This window comes from Mytilus galloprovincialis, chromosome 11 (genome assembly GCF_965363235.1).
Source record: "Mytilus galloprovincialis chromosome 11, xbMytGall1.hap1.1, whole genome shotgun sequence".
NCBI lineage: Eukaryota > Metazoa > Mollusca > Bivalvia > Mytilida > Mytilidae > Mytilus > Mytilus galloprovincialis.
The window spans coordinates 77,165,699-77,177,705 of NC_134848.1; the positions used below are offsets into that span (position 1 = coordinate 77,165,699).

The 12,007-nt window shown below is 32.1% G+C and overlaps 1 long non-coding RNA gene across 1 annotated transcript; it reads left to right on the forward strand.

The window, feature by feature from the left end:
• Positions 1 to 6,916: 6,916 nt before the first annotated feature.
• LOC143051402 (uncharacterized) lies at positions 6,917 to 8,251 on the forward strand. The gene is made up of 2 exons (XR_012970749.1): positions 6,917 to 7,235; positions 8,066 to 8,251. It is a non-coding gene; the product is annotated as an uncharacterized LOC143051402 (long non-coding RNA).
• Positions 8,252 to 12,007: the final 3,756 nt, after the last annotated feature.

A 12,007-nucleotide genomic window follows, 5' to 3' on the forward strand; every position in this document is an offset into this window, starting at 1 on the left:
TCAAAGTAAGTGTTATATACCAACCAGATAAGTATATTATGATTAGTTGACAAAAGTAAAGAAAATAAGAACAAGTAAAAGTGAATGCTGTATGTGGTGTTTTTCCCCAAATAGGAAAAATTTATGTTGAAAGTTATCAAAGGTACAAGGATTATAATTTAATATCCAAGACGCGCGTTTCGTCTGCATATTACTTATCAGTGACGCTCAGATCAAAATAGTTATAAAGCCAATTAAGTACAAAGTTGTAGAGAATTGACGACCCAAAATTCCAAAAAGTTGTGCCAAATACGGCTAAATTGCAACATATGTTGTTCATATGTTTAAAAACATATGTAAACATATGTTAAGGCCCGACATCTTTAAAAAAAAAAAAGGAAAACATTTTACACAAATGAAAAAACATATGTTTTTAAAATCATATTTGTTAAAAATATATGCTCTTCGTATGTTTTCATACCAAGCCTAAATATATGTTGTGTTTTTTTGGTTTTTTTTTGCGATAGATTTATGTTTTAATAGGTTTTTCTTTGTTGTCTTTTTTGTTGTTGTCAAGAACTCATTTTGAGTGTAAATAATTCATTGTGATAAGTTGTTGCTTTAAAAAATAAATAACCCAAAATACAAAACTCCAAAGAAAATACATGCCAAAATCAGAAGTTCAAAGAAATAAAAAAAAACTGTATACAGGCATTCCTTTATGCAGAAAAATAACAGTGCTCCATAATAATATATCAAGTAGAACTTATCTTTTTATTAAGTTGTTTCTTCTCTATTCATATTTTTGTCTCTTTGGCATACCACATTTCTGTTGTGTATATTCTATTTTCGTCTATTTGTGCCGTTGTTCTCCTCTTATATTTAATGCGTTTCCCTCAGTTTTGGTTTGTTACCCCGATTTTGTTTTTTGTCCATAGATTTACGAGTTTTGAACAGCGGTATACTACTGTTGCCTTTGTTTGTCTCTTCGACACATATCATTTGTATGGTCTATATTCTATTTTCATACGTTAGTCTCTTTGACATAATCCATTTCCATTTTCTATATTTTATTTTCATATGTTTGTCTCTTTGACATAGCCCATTTCTATTTTCTCTATTCTATTTTCATATTTTTGTCTCCTTGACATACCCCATTATTATTATTTCAATTTTATTCTCATATGTGTGCCTTTTTGACATATCCCATTTCTATTGTTTCTATTCTATTTTCATATGTTAGTCTCTTTGACATAATCCATTTCCATTTTCTATATTTTATTTTCATATTTTTGTTTCTTTCACATACCCCATTTCGACTGTCGACTATGCAGTTGTTTCATAATTTTTATATCAAGTAGAACTTTTTTTTAATAAGTTGTTTCTTCTATATTCATATTTTTTGTCTCTTTGGTATACCACATTTCTATTGTCTTTTTTCTATTTTCATATGTGTGTCTCTTTGATATATTCCATTTCTATTTTCTATAATGTTTTTTCATATTTTTGTCCCTTTGACATACCCCATTTTTATTGTCTATATTCTATTTTCATATGATATATGCGAAATTTCTATTGCTACATCAACATACACAGATATGTAATTGTCTTCACTGCTGGCTATTACTGGTGCATGTATATGCAGCTGCTTTTTGGAAATATCCTGTATGATTAAGAAAAACAACTTGATTGACTTTAAGTTCAATATTGTATCAATTTAAAATAAATGTTCTTTGATTCTGTTTCTTTACTTTTCACATTTTTGTTATCTATCAATAGGCAATATTAAAACAAACATGTTATTTTGTTCTCAGAAATATTTATAAATAAAACAAATGTGCTTTGGAGGGGGCGTTCTTTTTCTTGTATACTAAATATTTCAAACTAACCCTCAAACTTCACAGACAAAGACATTACTATAATAGTTACTACAACCATTTTCCATAAACTGAATATATCCATTGATTCCAAGGGTCATAACTCTTTTGGAAAAAAATTGATCGGTCAAGGTTATAAAACTTGACTGGAAATATGCATATATTAACCTATAAAATAAGTTAAATCTGGCAAGACAAATATAAACACCTTACAATCATTCCATAAACATAAAGTAGTTCACCTAATAATAGTATACTTATAGTATCTAAAAAAAAGGCCAAATCAAGAGAAATTCAATATACACAGCATAGGTTTCGTACACAGAATGAATGTGGTCCAAGACCTTAAAAACTTGAAATTGGACATGTACCTATTAGTTTGATGGCCCAATATCCAAAAAATAAATACATGGTTTAGATTTAGCATATCAAAGAACCCCAAGAATTCAAGTTTTGATGAAATCAAACAAAGTTTAATTTTGGACCCTTTTGACCTCAATGTGGACTTATTTGATAACGGGGCCCAAAAATCAAAATGTAAATACATGGTTAGATTTAGCATATCATGAAACCCATATAATCAATGTTTGTTGAAATCAAAAACCAAAAATATAATTTTGGACCCCGATTGGGACCAATTTGAAACTAGCAGAATGCTTATTTAACCCCCTTTTTAGGCCCTTTATTTCAAACTGTCCTTTTCACATTTAAGTCAAGTAAAACTATCAAAGTCAATTAACCATGACTGAGGGATTTTTTGCGTGGTTCCTCTTAAACTGACCTAATTACAATTTTAAACACAATTTGTATGACTTCGCCTCTGTTAAAACAGCATGACTAAGACTCACCTTCACGACTGTTGTCGCAAGACAAAAAAAAAGAACAAGCAATGAAAGTGTTAATAGAGCTTTCAACGCTTTGGTTCTATAAAATTTACTTTAAAAAAATAATAGTTTGCTTAGATTATTCTGCTTCTTGAAGTACATGTACAAGGTGTACTTTCATTGAAAAGGCTAAAAGAAATAATGTATGACATGTTTATTCTTATAATAATAATGAAATTACAATATATATGCCAAATTGCATAAACGTTATATGGCCACATTGGCTGTTTTTGAACTTTTAAAACAAAAACAACAGATCTTGACTTGACCTGAAAAAAAAATTACTATATAAACAGTATTGAATTATTTGAATGTTCAGGAGCCTGTTATTCAGTTGTTGTCGTTTGTTTATGTGTTACATTTTTTTTCGTTCATTTTCTGTACATAAGTTAGGCCGTTAGTTTTCTCGTTTGAATTGTCTTAAATAGTCAACTGTAGCTGACCATGCGGTATGGGCTTTACTCATTGTTGAAGGCCGTATGGTGACCTATAGTTAATGTCGGTGTCATTGGTCTCTTGAGGAGAGTTGTCTCATTGGCAATCATACCACATCTTCTTTTTATATAATCGATCTTATGCTTTTAAATCCATATGACCGTTGTATGAAGTGATGAAAAATGTTGTCCTGCAATTTTATTTTCCCATTCTATTCAGTCCTAGATATAGGAAGATGTATCATCCAAGTAACAATTTATAAAAGTAAACCATTTATATAGGTCAAGGTTCGGCCTTCAACACAGAGCCTTGGTTCACACCGAACAGCAAACTCCAAAAAGGTCCCCAAGAACTACTAGTGTAAAACCATTCAAACGAGAAAACAAACGGTCTAAAGTCTTTTTTTTTCTATTTATAGTTTATCCTGACTTTTTTTTACATCAATTGTCATCCTGTCTTTTTTTTGCAAAGTGTTTTATCTTGCCTTTCATTCCAGGCCAATCTTCCCTCTCCCCCCAACACACATAAAAAAAACAAATTATAGCTCACTTAAGGGGAGACTTTTGCATCAATAAACTAGTCTGACTCCACCAAATCCTGCACAATGCCGTATGTGCCTGTCCCAAGTCAGGAGCCTTTAATTCAGCTGTTCAAGATGTCGTTTGTTCACATTTGTTTTACATTTGTCATTTTCATGAAATGTCTTTTATATAATAAACATGTAGCTGACTTTGTGGCTTTGCTCATTGTTCAAGCCATTTTCAGAATTGTATCATAATTTATAGTTGTTAACTTCTATGTTGTTTAATCTCTGGTGGAGAATAGGACTCCTATTACAAATTTTGACATTTTCTCAAAACATTTATTTTTCAATGTCCTTTGTAACATATGACAAAATATGAAAATCATATGTTTTTCATATGTTACAAACGCACCCCAGCAGTGGCATTGATCCAGTGGCGTTAACAGTTATCAAAGGTACCAGAATTATAATTAAATAGGCCAGACGCGCGTTTCGGCTACATACGACTCATCAAAGACGCTCAGATCAAAATAGTTATCAAGCCAAACAAGTACAAAGTTGAAGAGCATTGACGATCCAAAATTTCAAAAAAGGTGTGTGTCAAATACGGCAAAGGTAATCAGAATATCCTTAGTGTTTCGAAAAATTCAAAGTTTTGTAAATCGGAAAGTTTTAAAAAGGACCATATAATTGATTTTCATGTCAACACCGAAGTGCTGACTTCTGGGCTGGTGATAAGCTCGGGGACGAAATTATAACATGTAATAGAAATGAACTAGAGAGATCACTGAACTAGTATATATAATTTTATCGGGCCGAAGAACGCCTCCGGGAGCGTGAATTTCTCTCTGCATTGTAGACCTCTTGGTGACCTTCTGCTGTTGTTTTTTTCTATGGTCGGGTTGTTGTCTCTTTGACACATTCCCAATTTCCTTTCTCAATTTTATTATGACTACACATACAAAACAAGTGTCCGTACTTTATTGAAGACAGTTATGTCTAAGTAAATAACCGTTTATTGTAACTAATAAAAAACGTTTAAAACCTTCAGCTCCCACATTCAGGAAATCACAGTTTCTTCTAAATATAAACAATATTTCAAGACAATATGCTGAACCTATTAAGTAAAACGCTACATCTGGTGTTTTAGATGAGTATTTTCCCTTTTGTGATTCTCTCAAATTGTTTATAAGATTTTAACTGTATTAATATTTCTATCTTTCAGTCCAATGTAAGTGTAAAGTACCAAACAGATAAGTATATTGTGCAATGTTGTGATGAGTTAAAAAAATGAAGAATAAAAGAATAAGTGATAGTGAAATTGTATCTCACGTTTTTATTGAATGGGAAAATATAAAAAAAAAATGATTAAAGACATAATTATATAAAAGTAAAAAAAAACCTATTCGGATAATACTTTTTTTGTAGTTTGTGTGTTTTGTTCATAGCTCTTCATATCTTTAATAAGCTTTAGATATTCAAATATTTTGGCCTCGATCATCATTGAACATTAATGTAGGAATGCGCATCTGGTGCAGAACAATTGGTACTGTTTGTTTTGTTTCAGATGATTTCTCACATTACAAGACTGTAATGTTTTATTTAGTAATTGTTTATTGAAACTAATGAAAGTACATTCATGCATATAGCTTTACATAAGCATTAAATTTGCTGCATGTCTATTTGTGCATGGTTAATATTGTATACTGGCATGTATACCATGACATTTTTCTGAAATATCCGTATTTATCAAAACTTCGTGTAGCTTTGTGATTGGTTAAAGTGTTCTTATACACATTTTAAGTTTTGCTTTGATATAAGACAAATAATAATAAGAACCAACGTTGATGTAGCAACTACTTTTGTTAACATTATTTAAGCATTCTATTAAATAGTAAACCTTACATCTTGCGTTTGATTTTGGCACTGAATATGGTATTTTTTTTAACACACAATTGTCGATTCGTACTTATTCAGCTTTAAAAAAAACATGTGTGTATAAATAAGTTCATACTTTGAGCTTGATAGATGTACTAGCTTACTTTTGTATTCTTTGGTCGGTATTTTAAGGCATTTGACCGTGTTATTTGTTGTTATGCTATGTATTGATTTAGATAAAGCCTTTTAAAGTTGTCTTTGGCATTTGGCATATTAATTATGCTGTCAATCCAATGCTAGGGAGACGTATAGCCACATAACTATGAACTTTCCCAAAATCCCCCACCTGCAATTCAGTGTTTATAGTTTGTTCGTGTACAGTACTGATTAAATATGTCAATTTTACAACTCACGTTTACAGTCTGTATTGTAAAATGTTTCCACTTTTACGGGCAAGCATTATCTCAGCAGAGTTTTCTAACTTATATTACTGGTGTATGACTTATTATACTCACTTGTTTAATGACACAGCTTATTGTTCATCCCTGTGAGTGTCTTTATGACACCTATATTTCAATTTATATAATCATCGATCACAAAGGTTGAATATGCAACAAACTTGGACACACATCAGGAAAATAGTTTCCAAATGAAAAATAGCCAGGCAGTCCTTCAGAGATTATCATCAACATCACCTTTGTCAAATTAAAACAAATTGAAGATGTTGCCAACATCTATTAAAACAATAAATGACAACGTTCCTATATTAATGCGATACTAAAATATTCATGGTTGACCACACAACTTGTTCGTCCTTTATATTCTCTAAAACAAGTTTTATATCATTGACAATTTCAATGTTTTAATGTTCATAACCTTTTGTCGGTAAGTGTCACTTAGCAAACCGATAAGTATGAATAATAGCTTTGAGCATTTGTTGTTATAGAAAATATATGACAAACGGCCAATATTAATATGTGGTGCATTTGTATGATGTAATGTTCAAAATTGAATTCAAAATGCAGAACAATGTTACTGTGAATTCCATGGGATAAAATAAACGTGGATACTTTAATCAGATTGATTACGCCTTGATTACCAATCCTTAATAAAAAAAAAAACAGGAAGTAAAATTAAGAACATGTGATTAAATATTTCCAATGAGGCAGCTATCAAGAAGAAGCATAATGACAATAGGTGGTAGTAACAAAAAGTAAGCCTACTTATTTTATTAATTGGCTTTATAATACCGTATTATACGTTGTGGTGCATTTGTATGATGTAATGTTGAAAATTGAATTCAAAATGCAGAACAATGTGATCAAATAAACGGGGATACTTTAATCAGATTGATTACGCCTTGATTACAAATCCTTTATAGAAAATACCAGGAAGTAAAATTAAGAACATGTGATTAAATATTTCCAATGAGGCAGCTATTAAGAAGAAGCATAATGACAATAGGTGGTAGTAACAAAACGTTAGCCTACTTATTTTAATAATTGGCGTTATAATAATAATAAGTTGAAGAGATCCCTACATGACAGTATGTGAGATAATTTAAACGTGAAAACTTTCACTGATTAGTTCGACTAGTAAATCCGAGCGACTCGCTCTACATAATATAATATTTTCTTATTTTAGGTGTGAGTGTGGAGGGTAAGTACTTTAAAACTTACTATCCATATTTCGTATCTATTGCTTGGCAGTACATAGTATGAATAATACATACAAAGACGAAGAGATCGTAGTTTTAAAAGTATTAGTATCACAATTAATCGTATGACATGCTTATTTTGAGTTGTTTTGTTTGATTCTTCCAATTAGCATTATTTAATTTAGTTATGTAACGGCACGACAGGAATGTGGAGAGAATAGACTTGTCCTGTAGTAGTCTTTTTAACTTCTGTTTGTGAGGGTTCACGAAAGATTAAACTTATATTTACAAATAATTTCTTTAGAAGGACAGTATTGATTTAGTTTGATTAGATGGTTGTCTCTGACATAGATTGTTTCCACTTGAAAGCATACGACAATATGAAGGACGAACCATTCACAATTAAAAAACATATACGAACAACTGTTTTTATTTTTAAAATGAAAATAATCATGATAATGGTATTTTGATGCATACATTTATAGTGTTGTAACTACAATTCCCTTCTTTTTTAACGAATGCGACCTACCAAATCAATCAATTACCGGGTTTGTAATAACATGTGCAACACGACGGGTGCCGTATGTGGAGCAGGATCTGTTCACCCTCCCGGAGCTCCTGTGATTAACTCTGGTGTTTTTGAGTGTTCGTATTGCGTCGTCGTTAGTTTTATATGTTGTGTTGTGTGTGCTATTGTTTTTTCTGATTGTCTTTTACTTTTTGTCCATGTCGTTGTCAGTTTATTTATGATCTATGAAATTGAATGTCTTTGTAATATCTTTCACCCTCTTTCATAGCGTCAATGAATGTTTATTTTATTTATTTTTTGCAGACAATGGAAGAGTATCCGAGAATAGTAAAGACACATACTGTACCATTCGCCAGAAAGAGAAATATACACGTATCTTCTTCTGAACTAAACAATGGAACACAATTTGAAGCTTATGTATGCTTAAACGTTAATTTTGTTGTTATATATATATATGATTCTGATTTATCATTAAAATAGTTATCTACATTGAGGTCATTCTAACTTCATTGACATTTCCTTATAACTGATAAGAACTGCACCCATTATCTTCACTATTTTATACACAATTTGCTAGTTTAAATTAATTGTACATATGTGTTACACAACTACAATTTATACAATAGTGTATTTGATATATTTAAACAGCAATCCACTAAATTGATTTCACCTTTCAAGTAATCATAGAAGAATTCTTAGTGTAGACTTATACGTAATGAAAACAGCATAGTTATGTCGGGTATGTCGATAAACAATTGAATCGAACCAAATTAATAATGTGCAAGAATACTCGTAAGTTGACTTATTTTTTTCAAGTTATGCACACATGTAAAATGAATATTCTGACACATGTTTGATTAACAAGTAAAATAACAAAATTAACGATCTCAATTCAAAATGGAAGTCAATAATCAAATTTCAAAATTTAAAACTCAAATATCAACTGAATGGATGAAACAAATTCTTATATTGCTGACTTGTTTTTATGAAGAAAATGGTAAAAAATGGAAGAAAATGAGTAAATTAGTGTTTAAGAAAAAGTCATTGTTTCTGCGTTTTAACTAATAGTCCGGCAGATAGGTGAAACAAGGTGGGTGTGATGGTTAAAGCACTTAATTAGGCACGATTTTCGTTCTTGGTGTTTCAAAAAATATTAGCTATTGATCCATTTTGCAATTTCAATATGGCAGCTTATTCCTAGAGTTAAAAAATGTGGTTACAGCTAACTAGCCCTGGACTTATTGACAGCAGGATTTTTTTAGTCCTGGTCGAAGAAATGCTAGCCCATCAAAACTGACCTGCTACCCCATGTATGCCTTACAAATCAGAGTCTGCTGCATAATACAAGGTGGGTGTCATGTTTTGAAGGGGATATTAACCACTATTAAACTAGTTCATTTTTTTTTTTAAATTATACATACTTTATTGAAAACTTTCACATTTGTTAGTTTGATACAGAAAGTACCGGTGACTTATTGGCAGCAGGATTTTACTAGTCCTGGTCGAAGAACTGCTAGCCCATCAAAACTTACCTGCTACCCCATGTATGCCTTACAAATCAGAGTTTGCTGCATAATACAGGGTGGGTGTCATTGTTTGAAGGGGAAATTAACCACTATTAAACTAGTTCATTTTTATCCGTTGTAGTACTATGGGTCATAAAAGGGGCTCGCGGGTCTAAATCATTTTTTTTTTTATTTAATAGGATTTCTCTATGGGTTTCTATAAATGAACTTTATCTTATACCTAATGGAAAAATAAAATAAAACTAGATTTATAATTGCTAGCAATAACTGATGGCACCCTTCCCCCTTTGCCAGGTTAGCGGCAGCCATTTTGAAAATTCAAAAGTGAAAACTCAACTCTGCTTATACTAGTGACCATTTCTGTAAAGTTTTGACCTGTTTGCATTGTGTCCATGGCAAACTGGTAACAACAGACATTTCGGAAATTCCATTAAGTTTGGAGCCTTTTGAAATTTTTGATGTAGTTTCTATGACAACATAGTAGTTCCAATGAGTTCCAAAATCATCAAACACCTGTATATAGTGGGCACCTACATTGCAATAAATATAATGATTCTGAGTTAAAGCATATCCAAACAGTTCACCAAAACAAAAAACTTAATTTTTGCATATTTGTTCCGTTTCCATGGTAACGGCAGCCATATTAAACCATTCCATGCTTCGTGCACAACCTAACATAGGGGTCCTCACTATATTGGAGTTCCATCAACATTGGTCCCTTTGATTTCGAGAAATCACCTGGGTAAAATGTGAGGAAGAAAATTTAGACTAGTGACCTATCAAAATGAGGAAGTCTTCAATATAGTATAATGTATATTATCGTTTAATGTTGATTTATCTGAATAAATATTGTTTAAACTAAGTCTTCAATACAGTTAGCATTAACATATGATTTAGAAACTACTTCCTTTGATCCTACAAAAAAGATGCCAACAATGACAACTTGTTAGATTTAAATGTGTTTTATGAATTTATTTTACTTTATCATCACTTTCTTCGTCTTTCGAAACCTTTAAGATTTTTTCTCAGTACTGTTTTGTTTTCTAAAGGGACGTACAATGTATCACCACTACTAACTGTGTATGAAATAAGCCCTGCCTCCTTATTACCTTATATGGAATATAAAGGGACGTAACTCCCCTACTAACCGTGTATGAAATAAGCATCGCCTCCCAACTAACATAATATTAAATATACACGGTTTCCACGAGGACGCTTTAACCAATCACATTCCTAGAAATGTATAGCAGGTAAGATAAATTATAGTCCATTGATATTGGAAACGGTTAGAACTAGAACAACCACTTACAAACAAAAGGAAGAATTCGTGTAAGGCGGAACAGGGGAGTACATCAATTTTTTAAACGGGGTTTCAACCCAGGATAAAGGGGAGGTGTTCCCAACCATCTGTCCCAATTAAAGACAAGTGATCGTCATAAAAAGAGGGTTCTAACTAACCCTTTAGCCCTGGATCCAATACTGCGGAACTTAGAACTGAAGAACTTTCTACTACCTTTATTTATGTGACAAAATTGTAAATGTAAAATTTTTCATCCCCCGTCCTCCTTAATGTAATGCACCGAAATTGAGATGATATCAAGACAATTTATTCGACATGTCTCCGAGTCTCCGAACACAGAACAATGTAATCACAGCATTCTATCCCTGATTTTTTCGCACGACCAAGTACTGCTGTGATCGGGTGTGGAGACTACATTTCTGTTTTTTTATAAAGGTTTTGCTTTTACACAAAAAAAAACTGTTTTCATATCCAAACTACATAGAAGAAACTGAGCGCGAGATCGTATAAAAGTCACTTAGTGTCAGGTTGTGAAGATACATGTTGATCAGTTTGATCACATAAATAGATTTCTGTTGTTTCTAATTTAAAGTTCCCCAAGGGTGACTGGGGATACGAAATATGGTCACTTGGTCTTCTCCCGACCGGCAGTAAAAAGTTCGCAGTCACGTCTGGTCAAAATGGGGACGTTAAATCCGCTGCCTCGTGTAAAGAGAGTGCCACGTTTCTTTGCACGTTAATAACCCTTGAAACAACTCTTTGAGGGGTCCGTAGGTGGCCTGTTGCAATGCAAAATTTCTGTCCCAATCCAATATACTATCATTTTTCAGTGGCAGTCCAAATTTTTCCCGACCATCATCCCGAATGGTCTCTCTTATGAATACACCTACCTATTGCTTTTATTGTTAACTTGTTCTCGGCCTGAATATGCATGAAATATTTGCCACTGGACGTTAAGCAACCAACAATCAATCAATCAATCTAATTTAAAGACGCAACACTTTTGCCTTCTGGTGCATTTCTCATAACATCACTGATGATTCGCCCAAATAAAGTAGAATATCAAGAAAAGTTGGTTGTAGCACACCAAATCTCTGCGAAACGTCAATAGTACTTTTTTCCCTACCACTTGCATGCATATGAATTGCTCTGAGGTTAAACATTGACATACAATGTATTTTTTTTTTTTTGTAATTTCTATCTAAAAAACAGCCAACTATAAGTTTGAAAGTTTTACTTGGGGATAGTATTGTATTTATGTCTTCATCATTCCGAAGATATTTAAGAAAAAAGCGGGAAATTTAAACAACAAATATATTTTTTTGGATTTTTAAGGTAACTACCCCAAACTGTAAATTGAGGTCCATTAAAGAGATACAAATATGTGACAATAGAAACTTTTTACGACCAGACGGAAAT